General features: G+C 44.1%; 1 protein-coding gene across 10 annotated transcripts in view; it reads left to right on the top strand.

Moving 5' to 3' along the window:
• The window catches only part of ZMIZ1 (zinc finger MIZ-type containing 1), a 385,595-nt gene that overhangs the window by 290,941 nt on the left and 69,717 nt on the right, over positions 1-24,937 (top strand). The window contains exon 1 of one of the 10 annotated variants that reach the window (XM_087933825.1): positions 1,931-2,203. The exons of the other annotated variants lie outside the window; for them this stretch is intronic. The gene's annotated coding sequence lies outside the window, so the exon portion shown is untranslated. Of the gene's footprint in view, positions 1-1,930; positions 2,204-24,937 lie in introns of those variants that run through there. 10 annotated transcript variants of the gene reach the window in all.

Genomic DNA, 24,937 nt, shown 5'->3' with positions numbered 1-24,937 from the left:
AAGAGAAGAGAAGAGAAGAGAAGAGAAGAGAAGAGAAGAGAAGAGAGAATATAGAGTAGAGTAGAATTAGAATTAGAATTAGAATAGAATAGAATAGAATAGAATAGAATAGAATAGAATAGAATAGAATAGAATAGAGAATATGGAGTAGAATAGAATAGAATGCAGAACGGAAGAGGAGAAGAGAAGAGAAAACAAGGGAAGGGAAGAGAAGAGAAGAGAAGAGAAGAGAGAATATAGAGTAGAATTAGAATAGAGTAGAGTAGAATAGAATAGAACAGAACAGAACAGAACAGAACAGAACAGAACAGAATAGAATAGAATAGAATAGAATAGAATAGAATAGAATAGAAAATACAGAATGGGATGGAACAGAACAGAACAGAACCTTTATTCATTTAGTCATCTGACCAAATCAAAAACATGGCTCTAGGAGAATGAAATAAGCAGATCCTGAATTGCCACAGCTGTTTAAAGAATTAGCCCATGTAAACTAGAGTAAATACTGCATTTTCCCAGGGTTCTAAGTGATGAATACAGTCAGGCTAGCAGTCTGCTGCCCCCCCCAACCTAATTTTCGGACCCAGTTCTGAAGGAGATAACAACCAGCCTCCTTTCCTCCTCCCTGCCCAAATCATCTGCCCAGACAAACGTCGCTCTTCCCCCTACAGGTGGTGTCTCTATCCCCTTCCCCTTACTTTCTAGGGGGAGGGGGAGAGCGCCCAGCCTTCATGCTGGAATCCCCAATCGAGCATCCATGTCTTCTCCAAAAGCAGAACCTCCCTTCCTCCGGGCACTCTCGCTTAACGGTGACGGCTTCGATGGATGTCGTCAACGGTGTCTCTGGAAGGGTGGGGGATGGGAGATCCTGCCCACCCACAGTGTCTCAAACAGGAGCCCTTTCGGTCAGGACCCCCCCACTCCCCCCATAACAATTTGCTAGGCAATTGTAGCTTCCGATGGTGAATTGATCCGCAGAGGATTCTCCCTGCTCTTCGGCGGAGCCCTCGGAAGCCAGCCTTTGTCCCAGTCTTCCAAGCACCCCACCGCTCTTCCTCCTCCTCCTCCTCCTCCTCCTGGCAAGTTTGAAATGTGAGATGCCCGGGTTTTCTTTCCTCCTTCTCCGTCTCTTCTCCTTCTCTCTCTCTCTCCTCCCCCCCTTTTTTTTTTCCTTTTGGCAAAGGGACCGTGTCGGCTTGTCTCGCACGCGCGTGTATCTATGTCGGTGAGCGGGATCTTGTGCATTGAGACGCCTCGGTGTAAGTGATGGGTAGAATGGGGGAGGATCGAAGCAGCCTGTTAGACACTCCAGAAAGAAAGCACACCCGCCAGGAACATACAGGAGCAGAGGTGAGGATTTCCCCCCCCCCCGAGGGTTTGGTGGGCTGGTTGGGATGCCCCCCCCCTCTCCATCCTTGTGGATGTGGGAGAAGGGGGAGGGCTGAGTCCCAGAGCCTCCCTTCCCCGCTCTCTCAAACCCGCTGCCCATCCCTGCCTGGTGGAGGCTAGCCAGTTGGGGGGGGCCTCCCTCCTTACTCCCTTCAGGTCTGTCCTCCAAGCAGACGTGTGTGTGTGTGTGTGTGTGTGTGTGTGTGTGTGTGTGTGTGTGAAGTTGGCTAAGCCCAGCCCGAATTCTCCTTTCATTGTCTCTGGAGGGTTGTTGCTGGAAACACAAATCACCGCTTGGCAAGTACAGCGAGGGCCCATTAGCAAGAGTCTCCATCTGTGATTGGTTTCGCCTGGAAACCGGGAGACAAGCAATGCATAATTGATGGGTGTGCGCGCGCACATGTGTGTGTGTGTGTGTGTGTGTGTGTGTGTGTGTGTGTGCGCGCTGGACAGGGGAAGAAGAAAAAGAAGAAGAAGAAGAAGAAGAAGAAGAAAGGGGGAGGGGGGAGGAAAGCCTTTTGAACAGCAGTGAGCAGCCTGCCGGTCCTCCAGGGGGAAAGCCAGCCCAGGTTTGCAAATAGCTCCAAGCTGCTTGGTCCTGAGATTAAGGTAGCCCCCATATTTTTCTTTGTTCTGGACCACATGATTGGTGCTCCCAAGTCTTTCCAGCCATATGGGCCTGGCTCTTTCCCCCACTCCTCCTCCTCCTCCTCCTCCTTGCCCGAGAAGAAAAGGGAGGGAGGAAAACTCAGTCCTTCCTTCCCACGGTGGGCACGCGAAAGCCGATTAGGTTTGAATGAAAAATAACTTGTGGGTAAGTTGCTGTCTTCGAAGAGGGGTGGGTGGAAGAGAAAGCATGTGGGGCGTTTCAGGGTGTGTGTGCTCGGTCTAGCCACTCTGAGGGTGGTGTGTGTGTGTAGTGGGGGGGTGGAAGTGTGCGCACGTGCGTGACACAGGAGAGAGGGAGGGAAGGAGGGGAGAGCATTGTGGGTAGAAGTGTGTCAGGTGCCGAAGAAGGAAGGAAAGACATCACTTCTCTTGCAAGCTGCAGCCGACCCTTTTTTTTTTTTCCATTGAGGATGCTTGTTTGCCTCGTCGGATGGTTGTCGCTGTGGTGATTTAAAACACACCTGGGGTTAGTCTTGGGAGTCCCGGTTGAAACCCGATGCCAGTCTCCTTCGCTGGGATGGTTTTGTTTGGGGGGAAAAAAACCTGCCCGGTTCAAACCAGATCTTGAACGAGATATTTTTGCGCTTGGTTTATTTGGTTTGTAACCATGGTGAAGAGAATCCGGGGAAGGGGAAAACAGGCTTTTTTTGTCCTGAGCTTCAGCAGGTTTTGCACATCCCTTAAATTGCTTGGATTTCTCCCATCGCCAAGCCTCTGAAGCGTTTTGCCCCTGTTGCCATCCTTCAATGTTATGAGAGGAGATAATTCTGAAAAATTCATCCGTGGTTTTGGCTGCCGGACATTGGGCAAACACCTCCCGTTGTAAATTCTGGAAGCCTTGAGGATTTGTGCGCGGGGAGATCATATCTGTGCCGTTTCAAACCCAATGTAGGTTGGATTTCCCACTGCCCAAATTGTTCCTGATCAATTACGATCTGATTATGACTCTTAAAGACATAGATGTACAAAGAAACCTTCATCCGCAATTAGCTGAAGCAAACATCCTTTCTATTATGACCACAACTATTCCTGTTGTCCTTCTTTTTGAGAAGCCACTGGACAACGATTTGTCTGAAAGGGGATCTAGGGTCTCTTGCTTGAGCAGGGGGATAGACTAGAAGATCTCCGAGGTCCCTTCCCACTCTCGTTGCACTGTTCGTCTTTTGTTTCTGACTTTTAACTATGGGGAGAACTGACATGAGGAGTAGATTGCAGCCGGCGAAAGAAATTGATCGTGGCTTAAGAGGGTAAAATAATAATAATAATAATAATAATCCAGAGTTTCAACTTCCTAAATTGGAAAATAGAAATCCGGACGGACCGTTGGGATTGTAAAGGGAAACTCTGCCACCGTTTGGATCCATGCACCAGGATGATGTCACCATCCTCAAGCGAGGTGGAGTTACAGTCCAGGTAGCATGTGTCAATTTTCTGCGCGAGGGAAGCGTGGCCAGGAGGTGGCCAAACAGAGGAGAGGTTGTGCTTTGTAATCCTTTCTGAAGTTTGGTGGAAAGCAAATTGCAACATGCCCAGCGTAACTGGGTCCTGTTGGCAGCTGGTCCAAAATAGGCTGGCTGAGATTGTTTGCCCAGCTGGCCTGGAATTGAACTTCAGAGATAAGAAATGAAAAGGAATAGAGAGGAGTGAAAAATCAAGAAATGAAAGCTGATTGAATGCGACAAATGTTTTGGAAAACAATGTGACAATAGCAGGTGGTCCTTTCCACCTTCTTTTCCTTCTCCTCTCCCTCCCTCTCCTCCTGTCCCCTTCCTTCCCTCCTCCTCTTTTCCTTCTTTCCTTCTTTCCTTCCTTCTTTCCTTCCTTCCTTCCTTCCTTCCTTCCTTCCTTCCTTCCTTCCTTCCTTCCTTCCTTCCTTCCTTCCTTCCTCCTGCTTTCCTTTCTTCCATTCAGTTTCCTTGCTTCTTTCCTTCCTCGCTCAGTCACTCACTTACTCATTCTCTCCCTCCCATTTTCCATTCTTCCATCCATTTTCCTTCCTTTCTTCCATCCAGTTTTCTTCCTCCTTTATTTCCTCCTTTCCTTCCTTCCTTCCTCCTTTCCTTCCTTCCTCCCTCCCACTTTCCATTCTTCCATCCAGTTTCCTTCCTTCCTTCCTCCTTTCCTTTCTCCCTTCTTCCCACTTTCCATTCTTCCATCCAGTTTCCTTCCTTCTTTTCTTCCTCCCTCCCTCCCTCTTAATATTTAAAAAGTTCCTATCTATTGCTTTCCTCTGCTGTCTCTCTCTCTCTCTCTCTCCCTCTCCCTCTCTTTTTTATAATGAGACAAATGAACCTCATAACAGACAGAACTGAATTCAGACAGCATGTAAGTGTTGTGCTTGGTTCAGGTGATACAAGTAGTCCTTGACTTACAACAGTTCTTTTAGTGACTGCTCAGTTACAACGGCGCCGTTCCTTAGCCATTGCCTTGAAGTGAGCGATCTTGACTCCTAATGAGGTCTGGGACCTTCGATAAGAGTTAAAAGTCAAGTTGCAAGTAAAGCTGATGTTTGAAATTGACTGGTGGTGATTTTGCTCAACGCTGGTGGGATTCAGGCGGAGTTCCAGATGTCTGGGGGTTGCACCCAAGGACACCTGTTGATTTTGGTGCTCTCTTCGCTTTCTTTCGCCACAGCCGTTCAACTTCAGTCTGTTGGTCTGAACCTTCTCTTCTCTCCAGTTCTTTCCCTTCTCTTCTGCCATCTCCAACTCCAGACTCTCCAGACGACTTTCCGTCTTTCTTATCGAGTCTGTTGGGCGTTATATGGCAGGTGCTTGTTGGTTTGAATTCTCAAATGACAAGAGGCCTCATTGCCTCTCGCTTTTGTCATCAGTGATGCTTGCAGATCCAGGTAGCCCCCCGACTCATGACCATAAGCGAGCCCAACTTCTCTGTTGCTAAGCGAGAGATTCGTGAAGTGAGCTTTGTCCTCATTCTATGACCATTCTTGACAGTCATTGCACTTGTTCACTTAGTAATCTGTTGTGGTTCACTGGCACTGCAGCGGAATCGGAGAGTGGGGAAGAACAGGGACCAGTCTGGGAGTCTGGGGAGGACTTGGACAAGGGTCCAGCATCCGATGCAGAGATGGGGCCAGGACCATCTGGGACTTGCGTGTTGACTCCAGAGCCTCTGGAATCCGGCAGCAGCGAGGCAGAGGACCCAGGGGAGCCTATTCCTAGAACTGCTCCTGCAAGAGCAGCTGAAACAAAAGGGGCAACTTAGGAGTAAGGCTGGGAGGTGATTGCCCCTCCCCTAAGGGATAAAGGACAGGTCAAGATGATGAAACCTTCGCAGGAAGCAAAGTTGTTTGCTCTGTTCAGATTCAACCTTGAAGATCTGTGTGGACTTTGCACTTCGGTTGGTTTTTTATAATTCATTTGGAACTCTAGTTGTTGGGAGCCATTCAAAGGAGAGAAAGGTGGGTGCTTATCTCAAGGAACTGTTTGGGACTCATTACCGGCTGGGAATGAACATAATTCCCAGCGCTGAAATAAAACAAGAGTTGTTTTAACTCAGTATGTGCTTAATTACAGTCTCGGGAAGCCTTGGTCAGAACATAACCTGGTTGTAAAGTGAATCTGGCTTCCCCAAGGACCTCGCTTCTCAGAAGGTCACGCTGGGATGCTGCAGCCGTCATAAACATGGGTCAGTGGCCGAGCATCTGAATTTTGATCAAGTCACCATGGGGGTGCTGCAGCGGTCATAACTGTGAAAAAATGGCCATGGCTCATGTTTTTCAGGGCTGTTGTAACTTGGAATAGTCACTAAATGAACTGTCATAAGCCAAGAACTACCAGTATTCCAGTGCACCACTGTGGCTACTTTGTCGTGCCATCGTTGCTCCTCTTCAAGCAGCTAAGTAGGGGGTGCCATTTTGCTCTCTGTTGCTGTCTTTGCAATTCTGGCGTTGGGTGTATTTGCAGCATAGTCACAGCAACAAGAACAATCATAAGCTGAATACCGTGGTTGTTGTTGTTTTTTTTAACGTCTGGTCAAGCTCAGAGACAAGAAAGCCAAACCTCCGGGTCAGCAGCCCTGGCTTGTAATGTTTCATTTCCTGGTGCAAACAAAACTTCGCCTTGCCTTAACGCTGGCCTGATCTGCCGATGGATGACCTGCAAATCGCTGGGCGATCTGCGTAAATCTGCTTAAGGCCGTCTTCTGTTGTTCGACATGAAGTCATTCTCTGGAGATGGGATCGCTGATTAGATCAGCCTTCACCATTTCAAGACAAGTGCTGCCTAATTCGGGATGCGCAGGAGGAAAAGGAAAGTGGACAGAAACAAACGCATCTCTGCAATTATTCCAGACTAGCTGGATATCCGTGCTTCACTACAAAACGATGTGGTGGGGCTTAGTTTTCGGGGAGGAAAATAAGGGGGGAAAATTCTGCCTCTGCCTACCAGCATCCATCGGTATTCATCTGGCTAGCGTCCTGTCAGTGGGTGAGAGAATTGAGGGCTTTTGGAAACTGAAACAATATTTGCTATGTGAGGAAGAAGGAGACTGCAAGGAACCTGGGTGTGGCTTAGCTCAACTGTTCTGTATGCTAAAGCTGCTTGGTGCTGTGAAACTAAAACTGAAACTCCTCCCCTCTTCTTATGTTTTGCATTTGAAAGAGATTTCTTTTCAGGTGGGGAGGGGGAGTAGAACTCCTTAGCATCAGAGCATGTTAATAATAATAATAATAATAATAATATAGGAAATACTCCAAATACTGTAGATGGCCATTACTAAGCAAAGAATGTTAATCATATATCTTGCATGACAGACTATGGCAGGGAGGGATCAAACTCAATTTCATTTGAGGGCCGCATCAGGGCTGTCATTGACCTCGGTGTGGTCGGGGGGCGAGGCCGACTGGGTGGGTGTGGTCAACTGGGTAGGCATGGCTGACCGGGTGGGCGTGGCTAACTTGATGCCACTCCCCAAACTGCTGGCATCTTTTTCTCTTCACACTGGGTAGACCAGGATCTAACCACGTTGCGGGCCTTGAGTTTGACGCCCCTGGATTATGGGAACCAACAGAGTTGGCTTTCAAGAGCCCACGTAAAAGTATTTTACTCAGAGTTTCTGGAGCAGTGCTTTTAAAAACAATGATGATTCAACTATGCTAATCAATCAAGCATTAATTCAACACAATAAATATAATGTTTTCAAAGATAAAGTACAAATTCAGGTAGTTCTACACTGACAACAGTTCGTTTAGTGGCCGTTGGAAGCAGGGGTGGGATTCAAATTTCTTAACAACTGGTTCTGTGGGCATGGCCTAATTTGTGGGTGTGGCTTGGTGGTCATGTGACTGGGTGAGCATGGCTTGTATGAAAATATTGTAAATATTTACGTAAATATTGATATATATTTTTTAAAGCAACCTTTACCCAAAATCAGGCAAAGCAGGCAGGCAGATTGAGTTGCTTGCAGAATCACAGAGTCACTCACAGATCTACCTTTCTGCAATCTGTTGCCTGAGTCAGTGGCGTGATTTGCTGGTTCTCTGAACTGTGCAGAATCATAACAACTGGTTCTGTAGAACTGGTCCGAACTGGTAGAATCCCATCCCTGGTTGGACGGCACTGAAAAAGGGACCTATGGCCGTTTTTCACACGGCCGTTGTAGCCTCTCCAATGGTCTCGTGATCAAAATGTGGATGCTTGACAGCTGACTCGTGTCTATGACGGTTGCAGTGTCCCTGGGGTTACGTGATCCCCTTTTGCGATCTTCCGTCAAGGGAAGGTTGTAAAATGGGACAAAAACTCCCTTAACAAATGTCTCGCTTAACAACAAAAATGTTGAGCTCAATTGTGGTTGTAAGTCAAAGACTACCTGTATACGTAGGTAGGGTGTATGATGATCAACATAACCTCAAAATTGCTAAGAATAGCAAGGACGAGACGGAGGGATATTCTTTTATAAACAGTAAAAAAAATTAAAAAACCCTTTGACTACTTTACTCGAAAATCTTCTTCCTTGCCCTTAGTTAAAAAAATAATAATTAGTGGCAATCATATATATCAGCAACCCGTTGCTAAGAATCGTATATGAATTTGACCTTTCTATTTGTCTGATTACTCTTTTAGCCAAACTACAATTCTTCATGTCGAAACAGATCTCACATATTAGGGACAAATCCAAGAAGTGGCAACAATTCATAAACAATCGTATTATCAATTTGGCTACTCAAAATAATAGCAGGATAAGGCCAAACTATGTGGGCTAATGAGCATAAAACCTACATAAATAAGTGACTCCCAGCCTACCTATCTGCCTACCATCTGTCTATCATCTGTCTGTCTGTCTGTCTGTATCTATGTCTGTCTATCTGTCTAAATATCTATCTATCTATTTGTCATCTTATCTATCCATCCATCCATCCATCCAACTACCATCTATCTCTCTGTCTGTCTGTATCTATTATCTATCAATAGCTATCTGTCTATTTATCTATCTTATCTATCTATCTCTATCTATCCATCCATCCATATCTCTGTCTATCTACCTGTGTATCCATCCATATCTGTCTATCTGTCTGTCTTGTCTATCATCTACCTCTATCCATCCATGTCTGTCTGTCTGTCTGTCTATCTATCTATCTATCTATCTATCTATCTATCTATCTATCTATCTATCTATCTATCTTGTCTTTCTTGTCTATCTAATCTGTCTCTCTATATCTATCAGTCTATCTATCTGTCTATCTACCCACCCACCCACCCTCCCACCATCCATCCATATCTGTCTGTCTGACTGACTGACTCTCTCTATCTATCTATCCAACCATCCATCCATCTCTATTCCACCTCTCTGTCCTTTTCTCTTTCCCTCTCCCTCGTTACTATAAAACTTTCCCTTAATCGTAATAGCACAAAGAATTCCAGAAAGGTTTGAGAGACTCTTCATCTGGTACCACATAAAGATACAGGCTTACAGCCAAGTCAACCCATCTTTTTCCAGCGTTGCAGCTTGGTATGCCCGCCCTCCATCCAAGAATATGTTAAGACCGCCCCGAACTGCATCAGTGAATGGAACTGTTCTTTGTTCCTTTGCACAGCAGGCCTCCCAGAAATCCTGAATAGTCACTTCCAACCCCTGAGAGCCCTTAGTTATTGCAGGCTCTCTGAAGTTCTTTTTTGCACATCAAGGCCAAATCTACACGTATTTGTGCAGCGGGGAAGAGATTATTAATGTATCTCCCTGCATCGAGGGAGCGGGGAGAATGAGATATTTTCTAATGCAATTGGATACTGGCAGGGCTTGCAAAAAAAAGACTTCAACAGGTCAAGTAAAAACCAGTTTATTCATCTGCAGAACTGGCTAAGGTTGCTTTGGTTGTTTGAGTCAATGTGGGCAGGCATGGGTGGACTTGGCTTAACCTGTTAAGCAAATCCAGTCCTCTTAACTCCAGAAAAAGGAACAAATGCACTAACTGGATCAATGACAAGACAGCCTTTGAGCCTGAACAGAGTCCTTTCCTTCTCATTCTCTAAGCCAGAGTTCCTCAGCCTTTCCGGGTTGGCTGGGAGAGAGATAAGAGGGGATGGTTTTTGTGGGAGGGACAGGCACATGCATGTGTACAAGCGGGACTACGAGGCCCCGCGATGCTTGCACAAATGGGGCTGTGCATGCCAGCCGGCCTCTCATGTGGCCTGGTTGCAAATAGGCAGTGAATCAATAGTGGGCCATAGCCCACAGGTTGTGGACCCCTGCTCTAAGCTCATTTTGAATGGATACTGCATCTAGGTTCTGTCCTATAATGGACGTCTCCTCCTCCTCCTTTCACTGTACTTCATACTCCTCCTTTTCTTCTTTCCTTCTTTGTTTTAATTCTACTTTGCTTCCAATGGGATACCACGAAGGTAACACTGCTCTGCAAGGTCCTAGGACAACTCACAATCACTACGGCCAACTCACCGTGGGACAAGAGTTACATAAATATCAAAGAAATGGTGGAACAGAATCATTAAAGAAAGGATGCAAAAGGAGGGACAGAATGCCATATGAATGACACACACACACAAACACACACACACACACACACACACACACACACACACACACACATATATATATATATATATATATATATATATATATATATATATATATATTCATATTCTTAAGTTTTTATGGTACTTACATGTATGGTATTCAGCTTTGTTCAGGTATTTTCCCACGTCATTAGAGTTGTGCTTTTAAAGTTGTAGCAACGTTTCGGAAGAATCTCATCTGCCATCATCAGGCTTCTCTATTGTGTTCATCTATGAGTCAGACTTTTACAGTTGTTTCAGTTTTAAATTTGGGGCTAGCCTACTGCTCTGCCAGAATGTTTTTTTCTTCATCCTGATTGGTTGGGAGTCTTGGTCTGTGTTTATTGGTCTTGGAGTTTGCTGTGTTCTGCTTGATTGATGTTTCTAATACCTTCTGTCTGTTTTGTGGCTTTTTTTGTCTTGGTTGGCTGGCAACATTGCGTTCCTGTATTGGAGGCTTTTAGTGCAGCTTGGCTCCGAGTAAATGGACAGCTATCATTTGTTACGAAGCTAGGTTTCATCTGGGTGCCTGGTTGGGGTGTGTTTGAGCTGGAGGTATCAGGGGGGATCTGTTTGTGCCCAGGTGTTTGCCTGGCTTGTGGTGTGGAGATTTTTTTGTTTGAGAGTGCAGGCTTCCAAATAATTGAGAGTCTGGTGGAATCATCTCTTCTATTCATGCTTTCAGGTCTTTTTTCAATCTCTATGGCTTCTCTGATGATTCTGTGGCTGGGGTTAGGGTTTTGGTGGCTAGAGTTTTGGTGCCATTGAAGTTGACGCTATGATCTGTTGCTTTCATATGTTGGAGTAGTGAGGAAGTGTGTTCCAGCTTTTTGACTGCATTTTTGTGTTCATCCAGGCAGGTACTAATTCTTCTATTGGTCTGTCCAATGTATGTGGCTGGTTGGAGGCACAACTGTAATGACGTGGGAAAATACCCAAACAAAGCTGAATGCCATACATACATACATACATACATACATACATACATATTTAAATTTTTATTTAAAATAATTAAATCCAATTGCGAAATTGTCCCATGGCGAGTTGACCCATTCCGGCTCTTTGCAATCTCTCAAACATATTCCAGACTCTGAAGAACTCAGAAGAACTCTTCTTACGTGGTCCTTGGTTTTGCCTTCTGTAGGAAGGAGTTTTTGACGTCCCAGTTCTAGTCTATTCTAGACTTTGCAATGTTCTGATGGTTTTCCATCCAAATACTATAACTAAGGCTTGTTCTGTGTACTTTCTAAGGTCAGCCAAGTAAACTTATCAACTGCAGAATTGAACATTTTTGCTTGTCTTTATACATACACAACAGGCAACACAGTTTATCTGAGGAGTAATCAGCGATGGGATTCAGCCAGTTTGTACCAGTTTGGGAGAACCGGTTGTTAACTCTCTGAGCAGTTTGGTAAACTGGTTGTTGGAAAAATCATTAGGACAGAGAACCAGTTGTTAAATTATTTGAATCCCACCATTGGGAGTAATACCCCAAAAGCTCCATTTAGGAAGAGTGTAAACAAAGCTCTGTTATTTCTTTAGTTATTCCTTCTCTTCCTCGCTTAATAATGCTCAGCGTAATTTATGTTTATATTATGCTCAATGATTTTCACTTCTTCTCTCTAAACCTACATTTAAGAGTTCTTTGGGCCAGGTCAGAGAATGGCTTCGTTTCTTCAGTTACCTAGGAATATAGGTTTAGTTCTATCCTAAGCCATGTTAGCATGCCAAGAAAGTTGAATAGCCGGAGATGTTTCAAGCAGATAAAAATCTTTTTTATGGAATTGTTATACAATACTGGAGTTTTGTGACCTTTTGAAAACATCAGAGGGCATCCTGCTCCCTGTTCTTGGCAGCTTATCTTCAAGATGCTTTCATAAGCAATATCTCTGTCATACAAGCGATCAGTCAACGCAGGCCCCCGGATGCTCAAGAACTACAAATCGGAGGTGCTAGTTCACTTGTGGTGTGTGTGTGTTTTTTTAATCAATCAGTTTGACCCTGAGTCCGTCAAAGCTGCAAAAAAGGCTACTCAGGAACTGAGCCAGCTAATAGTTGGATGGGGATTCTCAGTGAATTCCAGGGATGTAGGCCAGGGTCAGATCAGAAAGGTCGGCATTTTGGCAGTTAGAATCCCTAGCGCCGCGTAACGGAGTGAGCTCCTGTCACTTGTCCCAGCTTCTGCCAACCTAGCAATTCGAAAGCACGTAAAAAATGCAAGTAGAAAAATAGAGACCCCTTTGGTGGGAAGGGAACAGGGTTCCATGTGCCTTCAGTGTTTAGTCCTGCTGGCCACATGACCATGGAGACGTCTTCGGACAGCGTTGGCTCTTCGGCTTTGTAATGGAGATGAGCACCACCCACTAGAGCCAGAAACAACTAGCAAGTAGGTGCAAGAGGAACCTTTAACTTTACCTTTAAGCCAGGGTGGGAAACGACAGAACAACAGAGTGACAGAGTTGGAAGGTCTTCTAGTCCAAGCTCAAACAGGAGACTCAAAACCAAGCTGTCCGATCTCTTCTCAGTGATGGAGGACCATGTGGTATTAAAAAAGAAAAGAACAAAATAAGAATCAGTTGCTTTTTTGTCAGATGGTTGGCTATATAAATGTGGTATATAAATGCAGGTAGTCCTTGACACACAGCCATTCATTCCCCGAAGGTGCTTCTTTCAGGAGGCAGCCGGGCTTTCTTGATTTTTTTTTCTTTGAAGATGTTTTGCTTCTGATCCAAGAAGCTTCTCTAGCTCTGACTGGATGGTGGGGAATGGAAAGCTTTATATTTCTTGCAGACAGCTGGTCATTTGCATCCTTTGAGAGGGTCGTTCAGGCTACCTGGAGGTTTATCTGTGTCCTCAGGGTCATAGACTTTTAGCCATGCGCTTTGGGATGAACATCCTTCAAATGTTGTGGTAGTAGAAATGCATTTCCAGAGGAAAAAAAATGCAGATGACAGGAACTATTAGCACTACTCACATGATCCTGAGGACACAGATAAACCCCCCAAGTGGCCTCAATGACGGATGCAAATAACCAGCTGTCTGCAAGGAGCATAAATCCTTCCACTTCCCATGAGCTCATGAGAGTCCCTACCTACTTCCTTCCTTCCTTTTTTCCGTCCTTCCTCCCTCCCTTCCATCCTCCTTCTCTCCCTCCCTCCTTTCTTCCCCCCCTCACTTCCTACTGCTTTCCTTTCTTCCATCCAGTTTCCTTCCTTCCCTCCTCCCTCCCTCCTTCCTTCCCTTCTACTTTCCTCCCTCCCTCCCTACCACTTTCCTTTCTTCCCTCCAGTTTCCTTCCTTCCCTCCCTCCTTTCTCCCTCCTTCCCCTTCCCTTCCCCTTCCCATCTGGGTGCCACCCTTTACTTCCCAAACCATGTTCACCCAATGGCGTGGTCCTGCCTGCCCCCTTCCCTGTGTCCAATTGCAGCAGACCAATTCCTGCCTTGTGGAATTTTCTCCTTGCTACTTTCAGTCCAGAGTTAACAAGCACCGTGTGGGCATCATTACCCCATTGCATAATCTGGAATATTTCAATTTTTGAATATATCATTTTTCATTGCTTTACATTGCATTCGGTAATAGCAACCTTTAAGGATTCTTTAGCTATTTATAATTAAGCTAAAATCCCTGCAATGGATCTGCTGCTGCGGGCAAAAATAATCATTTCATTTTGCTGTATTTAATAGAAATTAAACGTGATGCCCTGTTCAGTGTAAATCACCGTTTAGTAGCATAAATAAGTAAATAACAAAACTGAAGAAATCATTGAGCTGCCCTGTTTACTTTTACATTGTATTTCTTCCCAACAAGTTAATATTCCTAATCTTCCACCTGACTGTGCATTTTGAATTAATTTTATTATGCTAAACTAATTAACAGGGGGGAAAAACAATATGAATGTTAAGGCTTAGTTAGCATGGTTCAAAAATTATTGAGCAGGTCTGTGCTATTTATTAAAGCAACACCATCTGTTTTCAAGCTACGCAGAAGCTTGGAGCAAAAACTGTTGTCTTTAAGAATTGCAGTATAATGCTGATTTAATTATTTGGTTGATTAAAACAGCATTTTCTTTTTTTTTTTGTGACACATGCTCCACCTTGTCTGATTGTTGTAAGAAATAATAATAACATGTTTGTCCGAAGCCTGAAGATCTTCGTTTAAAATTATTTTTTTTTAAAAAAAAAATGTGTCTTATTGCTCATTAACTGCTAAATTAATCCTGAGAGTGTGATAAAGGAAAAAGGGGGGAGAGGATTCTAGAAAATTCTATTATAAATGAGCATCTTCCCCCACCCCACCCCCCCAAAATACTGTACAGGTAGTCCTTGATTTACAAGAATTTGTTTAGTAACCGTTCGAAGTCACCATGGCACCGGAAAAAAGTGACTTATGGCCATTTTTCACACTTACGACCATTTCAGCATCCCTGTAGTTACATGATTTACATTTGGATGCTTGGCAACTGACTCATTTTTATGACGGTTGCAGCATCCTAGGATCGTGTGACTCCCTTTTTGCAACCAACTATAGAGGTTCACTTAACAACTGTGGGCAAGAGAAGTCGTAAAAGGGGGGCAAAACTCAACGGCTGTCTTCACTTAGCAACGGGAATTTGGGGCTCAGTCATAGGTCGTACTTTGAGGACTGCCTATATTGCTAACCCATTACTGCAAACGATACTTTTATTTTTCTTCTCCAGAGTGTAGAATGACAGTTCTCCTGCCTGAAACCTCTTGATGTCTAAACCTTGTACTTTTAGTGAGGTGTTTTTGCCTGCAACCCACACACTTTTATTTGTGTTTGTTAAAGAGGAAATCCCAGAAAACAAGAATATTAAGAGGACTAGTCATAAAGATGTGCAACTTACCATACAATTACTGCCTAGACATATCACCCAAAGATATAATCATGTCGACAAGAAAAATACAGCAATAAATTGTCGCAATTGTCTGAGAAGCCACTTACCCGTCTATCCAGGATGTGTCAAAATCGGTTACAGTAGGTAGCTTTAAAAAAAAAAAAAGCACTTTAAGAAGCTTTTTTCTTTCCTCGTTCCACTGTTACCATTGTAGCTTCTCACCGATCCATCAGGTTTGTCATCCTAACTGAGACAAGTTGATCTAACTTTTAATGTTGGCTTTTTTTTTCTTTTAACATGGGGCCCACAATTCTTCTCAGCTAGTGTCTGAACTGTAATTAATACATGGGCTTCCCTGTGCCGAAGAACCCCTGTGGCAGAGAAGAGATGGGGGTTAGTGGGGCCGGTCAGAGGCGGTATTCGCCAGTTCCCCGAATACTCAAAATTTCCTATGCCCGATCTCCAGAATTGCAGCTGAATGCATTGTTAGGAAGAGCACTTAGGTACACGGGGGAAAAATGCAAGACAAAGATAATATATTCAGAGGTGAGAGGGCGGGGAGACAGCCAGAAACAGCCCTGCATATCTGGGCATGCTTACTTCCAAAGAACAGTCAGGGTTGATTTCCTTCAGGATCGACTGACTGGATCTCCTTGAAGTCCAAAGAGACGTTCAGGAGTCTTCTCCCATACCACAGTTTGAAAGCATCCATTCATCATTGTTCAGTCTTCCTTGTGGCCCAACTCTCACAGCCGTACATTACTACTGGGACAACCATAGCTTATGCTTGGATTATTATTATTATTATTATTATTATTATTATTATTATTATTATTATTATTATTATTATTATTATTATTATTATTAAACTAATTTCTCAAGCTTTCCTGCAATACTGTAACAGGGAAGAAACATGTATTTAGAACAGGGGTCCTCAAACTTGGCAACTTTAAGGCTGTGGAGTTGAAGTCCACAAGTCTTAAAATTGTCAAGTTTGAAGTCCACAAGTCTTAAAATTGTCAAGTTTGAGACCTCTGATTTAGAAGATACAACATGAAATTTCTTGGTGGCCTCTTAGTCAAGTGCTCATAGGTTTCCGACCCTGCTTGGCATATCGCTCAGCTAAGATCAGCTAGGTGCTGTCACATGTAGAGACACATAACATGCACTATTAAAGGTATTTCCAGTTCCGGCTAAAGGAACTGACTAAAGAGGGAAAAAAAGGACTCTGGCCAGACCAAGGCAGATAGAATATTGGAGATATCTGGAGTTCTGTTTCAAACAAAACAAAGCAATTATGGAAAACTCTCACTTGGGAGAAGTTCTATGGAGATTCTCAAATCATCCAGATCAGCGTTGTCCCAAAGGAGCTTTTTTCCAAAGGGCAAAAAAAAAAAAAAATCTCCTTTGAAAACATTTTGCTTCTCATCCAGCAAGCTTCTTCAGGTCTAACTGGCTAAAGGAGGAAGAGGAGGAGGGGAAAGATTTAAAGAATACAAATCCTTCATCTAATATAAATCCTCACCAGGTGGACTCTTGCCATCAATCCAGCAGACACTTCTCCAGCATCAAACTCTGCCGTTGGGTCCTCAGGCCAAAGGGCAAAGGAGGCTTGAGTTGTAAAGTGGAGTTTTAATTAAATAAAGAAATAAATCCCTTTATCAGCAATTCAGCTGCAGATCCTTCACAAAAAACTAATGATGAGCCTTTCACACACACACGCACCTTTAGGAAGCAAAGAGCAAAATTCAGCCTCTTGCTTTTGACCTTGTTTTCTTTAGGATCCCTGTGTATGAAAATGAATTAACACGTATGTCGACATTGTTGGCATGGAGCAACAGGTAGTCCTTGACTTATAGGAGCTCATTTAGTGACCATTCCAAGTTACGACGCTACTGAAAAAGTTACTTTCAATGACTGTTTTTCACAGTCTTTGCAGCGTCCTCGAGGTCACGTGATCAAAATTCAGATGCTTTGCAGTGAGTCCATACTTACAACCACGTGTCATGCTCCTGTCGGAGTCTGAATCCGAGGATGAATAGCTGACAGGGGATGGGAGAGTGGCTCCATTGGCTGTGGAGGAAACTGGGGAAGGGCAGAGTCCAGCTGGGCAGAGCAGGGGTGAGGCAGAAAAGGGGAGACGGAGTTCAGAGGAAGACCCAGGCCCACCTCCTCTTCATCCTAGGGCACACAGGGAGGAATGGAGAAGAGAGCAATGTGGGTTGCATGGCTTATGGGGGAGGAAAGGGTCCTGATTCCCTTCATTAGCCACAGCTGGGAACACAGTTTATAATAAAGGCAAGTGGTGTGTGGCAGGCTGTTGGGAGCAAATGTGATTTTATCTTGTGTTGTCATGGCTTATCTGTGTTCCTGGCGTTTTCCCAACCATATGAATTTTGCCATGCCTTCAAGTCTGGAATTCTTGCTCCTGCTCTGCCAAACTAATTTCTTCAGTTTGGCTTGATTGGACGTTAAGTTAGAGTTTGTGTTTACCATGTTTTGGACTTAATTTTCTGCAGCCAAAGGCTGTTCCTGGGAGAGTTTTTCTGCAGCCCGAAGGTAATCTGGTCACTGGGGGCAAAGTTGGAGATAATAAAGGGACTTTTATTGCTTATCTGACTGTGTTGCCTTTGTGCCACGCCCCTTTGGGTCATCACACCGTTGTAGCGTTCCATGGTCACCTGATTCTCCCTTTTGTGACCTCCTCACAAGCCAAAATGATGGGGAAGCCAGATTCACTTAAAAATTGGGTGACTAACTTATCAACTGCAGGGAACCGCTTAACAACAGAGGCAAGAAAACTTGTAAAAGGGGGGAAAAACTTGCTTAACAAACGTCTCACTCAACAACAGAAATCTTGGGCTCAGTTGCAGTCCTAAGCAGTGGTGGGATTCAAATAATTTAACAACCAGTTCTTTTCCCTAATGATTTCTTCCAACAACCAATTCACCAAACTGCTCAGAGAGTTAACAACCGGTTTTTTGAACCGGTGTAAACCGGCCAAATCCTACCACTGGTCCTAAGTCAAGTACTACTTGTATTTATGACAGTCGCTGTGTCTCCGGGGGAGGTGGGTGTCGCATGATTCCCCTTTTGTGACCTTCTGACAAGCCAAGTCCATCAGGGAAAACCAGATTCACTTAACAACTGTGACAAGCAAGGTCATAAAACAGGACCAAAACTCGCTTAATGCATGCCTCGCTTAGCAACATAAATGGTTGGGCCCAATTGTGGCCGTTTGAAACGCAGTCCTTCTCGACTGTTCACAGCAGCTTTCAAATAATAATTTTGGGCTCCTGGCTTTGCCCAGCTGGTTTGCTCCCTTAACATTTCTAGCCATGCAGCATCTGACACTGTGAATGCTCCGTGTAAGGAGCTGGATTGTACGGGGGTGTAATGCTGCCCCTTTTGTAAAGGATGTTGTTAAAACGATGCTGGCTTATATTTTTATTTCCCCCAAAGCAATGTAACCCTTAGCAGCTATGAATGAAGATCAGGCGCTGAGGCCATGCATCTCCCCACCACCACCCCCGGCTGGGAGTGTGTGTAATGTGTGACTTCTAAGCAGTTGGCACACAAGTAGCCATAAGTTTCCTATGGAAATCTCAGTGCAGTTTAAGGAGAGCAAAAGCCACAATCCTCTTATGCACTCTCTCTCTTCTCTCTCACTCTCTCTCTTTCTGTCTCTCTCTCCATCTCTCTCTTTCTCTCCTCTCTCTTTCTCTCTCTCCCTATCTCTTTTTCCCACTGTCTCTTCCTCTCCCTCTCTTTCTCTCTCTTTCTCTCTCCCCCTCTCTGTCTCTCCCTTTCTATCTTTTTCTTCTCTCTCTATCTCTCTTCCCCTCTGCCTCTCCCTCCCTATCTCTTTCGCTTCTCTCTCTCTTTCTCTCTGTGTCTCTCTCCCTGTCTCTTTTTTCTCCCTCCCTATATCTTTCTCTTCTCTCTCCCTTCTCTCTCGTTCTCTCCTCTCTCTTTCTCTCTCTCCCTATCTCTTTTTCCCACTGTCTCTTCCCTCTCTTTCTCTCTCTTTCTCTCTCCCCCTCTCTGTCTCTCCCTTTCTATCTTTTTCTTCTCTCTCTATCTCTCTTCCCCTCTGTCTCTCCCTCTCTATCTATCTCTCTTTCTCTTTCTCTCTCCCTATCTCTTTCTCTTCTCTCTCTCTTTCTCTCTCTGTGTCTCTCCCTATCTCTCTTTTTCTCCTTCTCCCTCCCTATATCTTTCTCTTCTCTCTCCCTTTTCTCTCTCTCTCTCTTTCTCCCAGAAAGCAAAGGAGGTTAAAATACTCGACTGGTTCCCCTGACCCTTCTCCACCTGTCTCTGAGCCATAAATATCCCCTTTGCCTATAAATAACAGGGTACTGCACCTTGAACATGTTACTTAACAAGAGGGGGTGATTTACCAAGGTGATAAACTGTAACTAATACTAGGGTATCATAATGGGTAAATAGATTAGTCGGGCCAAACCTTTGTGTCTCACTGCCCATCCGGAAAGCCCCATTCATTCATTTAGCGTCTGCTCAGATGCTTACCACAGCATTTTGCAACAGGGCGTAATGCTGTCAGATGGTTCCAGAAGCTATCATTGTGTGTGTCTCATGACACGGAGCGCATTTAGCAAAGGCATGATCCAATGAGGCTCCTTCCAGATCTCTTCGGTCTGACGGGCTCGGTCTGCGTCAATTCTCCTAATTGTACGGTTGTTTGTTTTAGTTGCATGACAATATCAACAGGCACGAAAACACCTGTTTAAGCCGGTAGGATTTATTTTGAAAGATGGCAAGGTTTGGAGGAAGACTAACCTTCCTTAGGAACCGTGGTTGAAAAATCAAAGAAGTTATACTTGAGTTGATGAATTGGTGGTAGGTAGTTCAAACAGTGAGGACAAATATCTGTTGTGCAGAGAATTTTATTTTTTATTCTTTGGTTTATAAGTATTTTTATTGTTTTGTATCACAAATTCCATTTCTGTATTGAACAGTGTGTTTTCTAGGTGCCCAAAGTGTTAAAATATAAACATCAACATAAACATTATAATCATGTACATACAAACGTATAAGATAATATCAATCATTATTAGAAAGCATACTATCTTCCATATTGACCTCAATTATACAACCATCAAAATATTTACTAAACAGTTTTTTTTCTCATATAGTCCATATCTTCCATCTATCTACCTACCTACATACCTGCCTACCTACCTACCTTTTATCTATATATAAAAGTGAAATACCATTCACGCATCCTCACAAAATCTCCAGAAGCGTAAAGCCTACAGACTTGAAATTTGGCACATATGGTCCTCTTGGCTTCTAGGTACTCACTGAGAAAGGATTTTTCAAAATGACCATCAGAGCATTTAGAGTATTTCCTATATTATTATTATTATTATTATTAATAATAATAATAATAATAATAATACACTCTGATGCTAAGGAGTTCCACTCCCCTTCCCACACCTGAAAAGAAATCTGCTCCAAATGCAAAACACAAGCAGAAGAGAAGAGTTTCCATTTTTGTGATGATGTGTGAGTGGTATTTCGCATATATACGTGTGTGTGTGTGTGTGTGTGTGTGTGTGTGTTGTAATGATATATGGTAGGGGTGGGGAACAATGCCTCTTTTATGACTTGTGGACTTCAACTCCCAAAATTTCAGAGTCAGCATCGTTCTTCACCTCTGTTATATGGTGTATATAGTCCTCAACTTACAACCACAATTGAGCCCAAAATGTTACGTTGTTGAGTGAGAAGTCCATTAAGCGAATTTTGTCCCCTTCGATGACTTTCCTTGCCACCGTTGTTAAGTGAAGCACTGCTGTCATTAAATTAGTAACATGGCCATTAAGTGAATCTGGCTGCCCCTTGATTTTGCTTGTCAGACGGTCGCCAAAGGGGATCGCATCATAAATGTGAGTCAGTAGTCAGGCAATAAACCAAGGGATGTCGCCACGGTCGTAAGTGTGAAAAATGCTCATCGGTCACTTTTTTTCCGTGCCATTGTAACTTCAAATGGCCACTAAGTGAACTTTTGTAAGTCAAAGACTAGCTGTATAAGGTATCAGATGTATCTACTGGAAGTTCCCCCGTAAAAATAGGTACAGATTTATTTTTTTTTCCAAAGGGAAGAATTTTTTTTTGCTTAGAATTAAGAAAAGGGTTTTCTTAGAATTCGATTTCATTCATCAGCCAAAGGATAGTAGTTTTGTTGTGGTTTGCCAGCAGCCTATGCAGACAATAGCAGTGTCAGACAGTGGGGAAGAACAGGGACCAGTCAGAAAGTCTGGAGAGGACTTGGACAAGGGTCCTGCGTCCGATGCAGAGATGGGGCCAGGACCATCTGGGAGTGGGGTGCTGCCTTTGGTGTCTGGCAGCAGCGAGGCAGAGGAATAAGGGGAGCCTGTTCCCAGTGAGCGTGTGCGCAGAGCTGCTAGAAGGCGAGAGCAGCTGAGACAAAAGGGGCGACTCAGGAGTAAGACTGGGAGGTGATTGCACACACACACACACCCCATAAGGTATAAAAGTCAGGCCAAGATGATGAAACCTTTGCAGGAAGCAAAGTAGTTCGATAGATTCCGAGTCCTCCTTGAAGCTCTGTGTACTTTGGTTGGTTTTTTTTCTTGTACTTCAGTTTGTTTCTTCTCTAGTTAATTGGATACTTCTGTTTTTGGCAGCATTCCATAAAACTGAAAGGTGTGTGCTTATTTTGAGGGACCGTTTAAGATTAATTCCGGCTGGGAATAAAAACAATTCCCAGCATTGCAATAAAATAGGTTTTACTTTTAAAACAAGTTTGTGATTAATTACAATTTATGAACCCTGGGTCAGAACAAGTTTGTGGATCTTTCTGTAACACACAGAAAGGAACACTACCACCGTCATAAGTATGAGTCAGTTGTCATGACCATGGGGATGCTGCAACGGTTGTAAGTGTGAAAAATGATCCTTAATCACTATTTTCAGTGCCATTTTAACTTTGAACGGACACTAAATGAACTGTTGTTGAGTCAAGGACCACTCATTCAATCCATCCAATGACATATTTGTGAAGGTTTTTCCTACATTTTCGGTGGAAGCTACGGTAGTTTGACAACCCACACACAGCAAAACAATTATTTTATACAACCCTCTCTCTGGTTCCCAGCGCAGTCGTGATCCTGTGTGTTAAGGTGGCTTGACTTTTAAACCCTTTCATTCATTTCTGGTTTTCTTCTGCTTGATCAAAGATGACTCCAATTTCACCACTGAGGAAATTACACCTTAGTGCTTTAGAATTCCCATTTCTCCTGTTCCTTTAATAGACAGGTGTGAACTCCTGAATGCTACACAGTGCAACTGAACATTAAAATAAGTTCTCCTTGAGTCAAGCTTTATTTTATTGGACTAGAAGACCTTCTAGAACGGATGATGGTCTCTTCCAACTCTGGTATTCTGTTATGATAGATAGATAGATAGATAGATAGATAGATAGATAGATAGATAGATAGATAGATAAATAGATAGAGAGTTGGATAGATAGATAGATAAATAGATAGATAGATAGAGATGGATGGATGGATGGATGGATGGAAGGATAGATAGATAGATAGATAGATAGATAGATAGATAGATAGATAGATAGATAGATAGATATATATATAAAAACTTAAGAAAACAAATATATATACACACACACATCACACACGCACATTGTAAGATAGACAGACAGACAGACACTATAAAAAGATGTTGAGACTCTAGAAAGCGTGCAGAGAAGAGCAACCAGGATGATTAGGGGACTGGAGGCTAAAACATATGAAGAACGGTTAGAGGAACTGGGCCTGGCCCAGGGAAGAGAAGGCCCACAGGGGAGACAGGATAGCAGTCTTCCAATATTTTGGGGGCTGCCACAGAGAGGAGGAGGGGGTCAAGCTGTATTCTTAAGCATCTGAAGGCCAGACAAGGAATAATGGATGGACACTGAACCAGGAGGGATTCAACCTGGAAATAAGGAAACATTTTCTGACAGAACAATCAACCGATGGAACAGAAATTGCCTTCAGACGTTGTGGGAGCTGCATCACTGGAGGCTTTCAGGAAGAGACTGGACTGATACCTGTCAAAAATGGTGTAAAGTCTGCTTAGGTGGAGGGTTGGACTAAATGACCTACAAGGCCCCTTCCAACTCTGTTCATCTGTATCTGCGTGAACTCCTTTGTCGTTTGAGTCCTTATATCATTCAAGGTAGGCTTTGTCCTATAAATCCTTTGTGGCTGAAGCTAGGATCCTGGTGAGGGGACAGAAAAGATGCCACATAATAGCCCAGCCAAGAGAAGGGAGAACTGGGATGGGGTGAGGGGTGACCTGGTCGCCTTCCGAATGCTTCGTTCAGCAGGAGAAAAGCCGTTCAGCCTGGCAAACGGGCCCCAATCCAACCCTTGAGGCTCCCTCAGAAAGCGGAGATGAAGGGGCTCCATCTGTACGTCTGCGCTCCGGTTGAATAAAGGGTGGGGAAGCGGGGAAACGCAGCTGCTTGGCTGGCCTGGGTGGGAAGAAGCGGCCTGACTGTTGGCACCATCTGTGGCTGGCTTTGTGCTCGGCACTTGATCTGTTCATTATCCCGGGAAGAGAGAGAGAGAGAAGAGAGAGAGAGAGCCTCTCGTGCCCGGGGTATCAATGAGACGAGATGCCGGAGCCTCAGTCCGAAGCCGCAGCTGAGCCTGCCGGACGGACGGTGAATGGCGGAATCCCTAAGCGCCTTGTGGGTTTGTGGGGGGCAGATTTCAAGGGGTGGGTGGGAGGAGAGCCGTCAGATGCCGTCAACCCTGTATTCAGTTTGTCTGGTCCCATTTAAAGCAAAGTTTGCACTCATTCCTTGCCCATCAGAAGAGGGGCGAAGGTGTATTTTTGCCATCGTTGCTGTTCATTGGAGGTGGACCTTTGGTGCCTCCTGTTTGGATCTTTCTTTTCTTTTCCTTTCCTTTCTTTTCCTTTCTTTCCTTCCTTCTTTATCTTTCTTTCTCTTTCCCCTTCTCTCTCTCTTTCTTTCTTTCTTTCTTTCTTTCTTTCTTTCTTTCTTTCTTTCCTTCCTTCCTTCCTTCCTTCCTTCCTTCCTTCCTTCCTTCCTTCCTTCTTTCCACTGCAAGAGCAGCCATATATATAGTGTGGGGCAGTAAGTCAAAAGAAATAAATAAATCTGCCTTTCCTTCCTTTTTCTCTCTAAATCAATCCTTCCTTCCTCCCTTCCATCCTCTCCTCTCCTCTATCTCTTTTGTCCCTTCTTCTCTCTCCTTTCCCTTGTCATAGGCTAAATAAATAAATCACCTTTTCCTTCCTCTCTAATTCCTCTCTCCCTCCCTTCCTCCCTCCTTTATAGCTACTTCCTTCATTCCTCTCCACTTCTCTCCTCTTCCTCCCTCCCTTTCTCTCTCCCTCCTTTCTCTCTCTTTTTCTTTCCCTTTCTCTTTCTTTTTAGACAGTTCGCAAGGGCAGCCACATGTATACTTTGGGGCAGTACTCAAATTAGTGATAAGTAAAGTCTAGTTCAGCGGTCTCCAACCCACCCACCCTTTATAAGGCCTTGAGACCTTCGGAACGGGGCCACAGAAATGGTGGGTGAACGGGAGGGTGCATCTCCGCTTGTTTGAGTGGCAGTCAAGCATGTGTACCTGCTGCTCACATGGATGGAGCTGTACATTTGCCTGTGGCTCGCATGAAGCTATCCCCTCCCTCCTCCTCCTCCCTGCCCCAGCCAGTCCACAAAGCTGGGAAGTTTAGGGAACTCTGGTCTAATTGACCATCACTGCAGACAACCTGCACAGAAAGGTGCATTATCGTGAGCAGTCCATAGTCATTTGGTAGAAGGTTGATTAGTCATCTGCTAATCAACCAACCAAAGAAATAAACCTTTGCTGCTCCTGGCCGCTTCCTTTTTACATTCTGCTTTTTCATTCTTCCTCCTTCCAGATCCATCATTTAAAAAAAGAAAAGAAAAAAACAGGCGACAGTTTGT

The sequence above is a fragment of the Pseudonaja textilis genome, chromosome 4, assembly GCF_049901715.1.
Source record: "Pseudonaja textilis isolate UNSWEBS1 chromosome 4, rPseTex1.2, whole genome shotgun sequence".
NCBI classification, from domain to species: Eukaryota; Metazoa; Chordata; class Lepidosauria; order Squamata; family Elapidae; genus Pseudonaja; species Pseudonaja textilis.
This window is presented reverse-complemented; position numbering and strand designations above follow the sequence as displayed.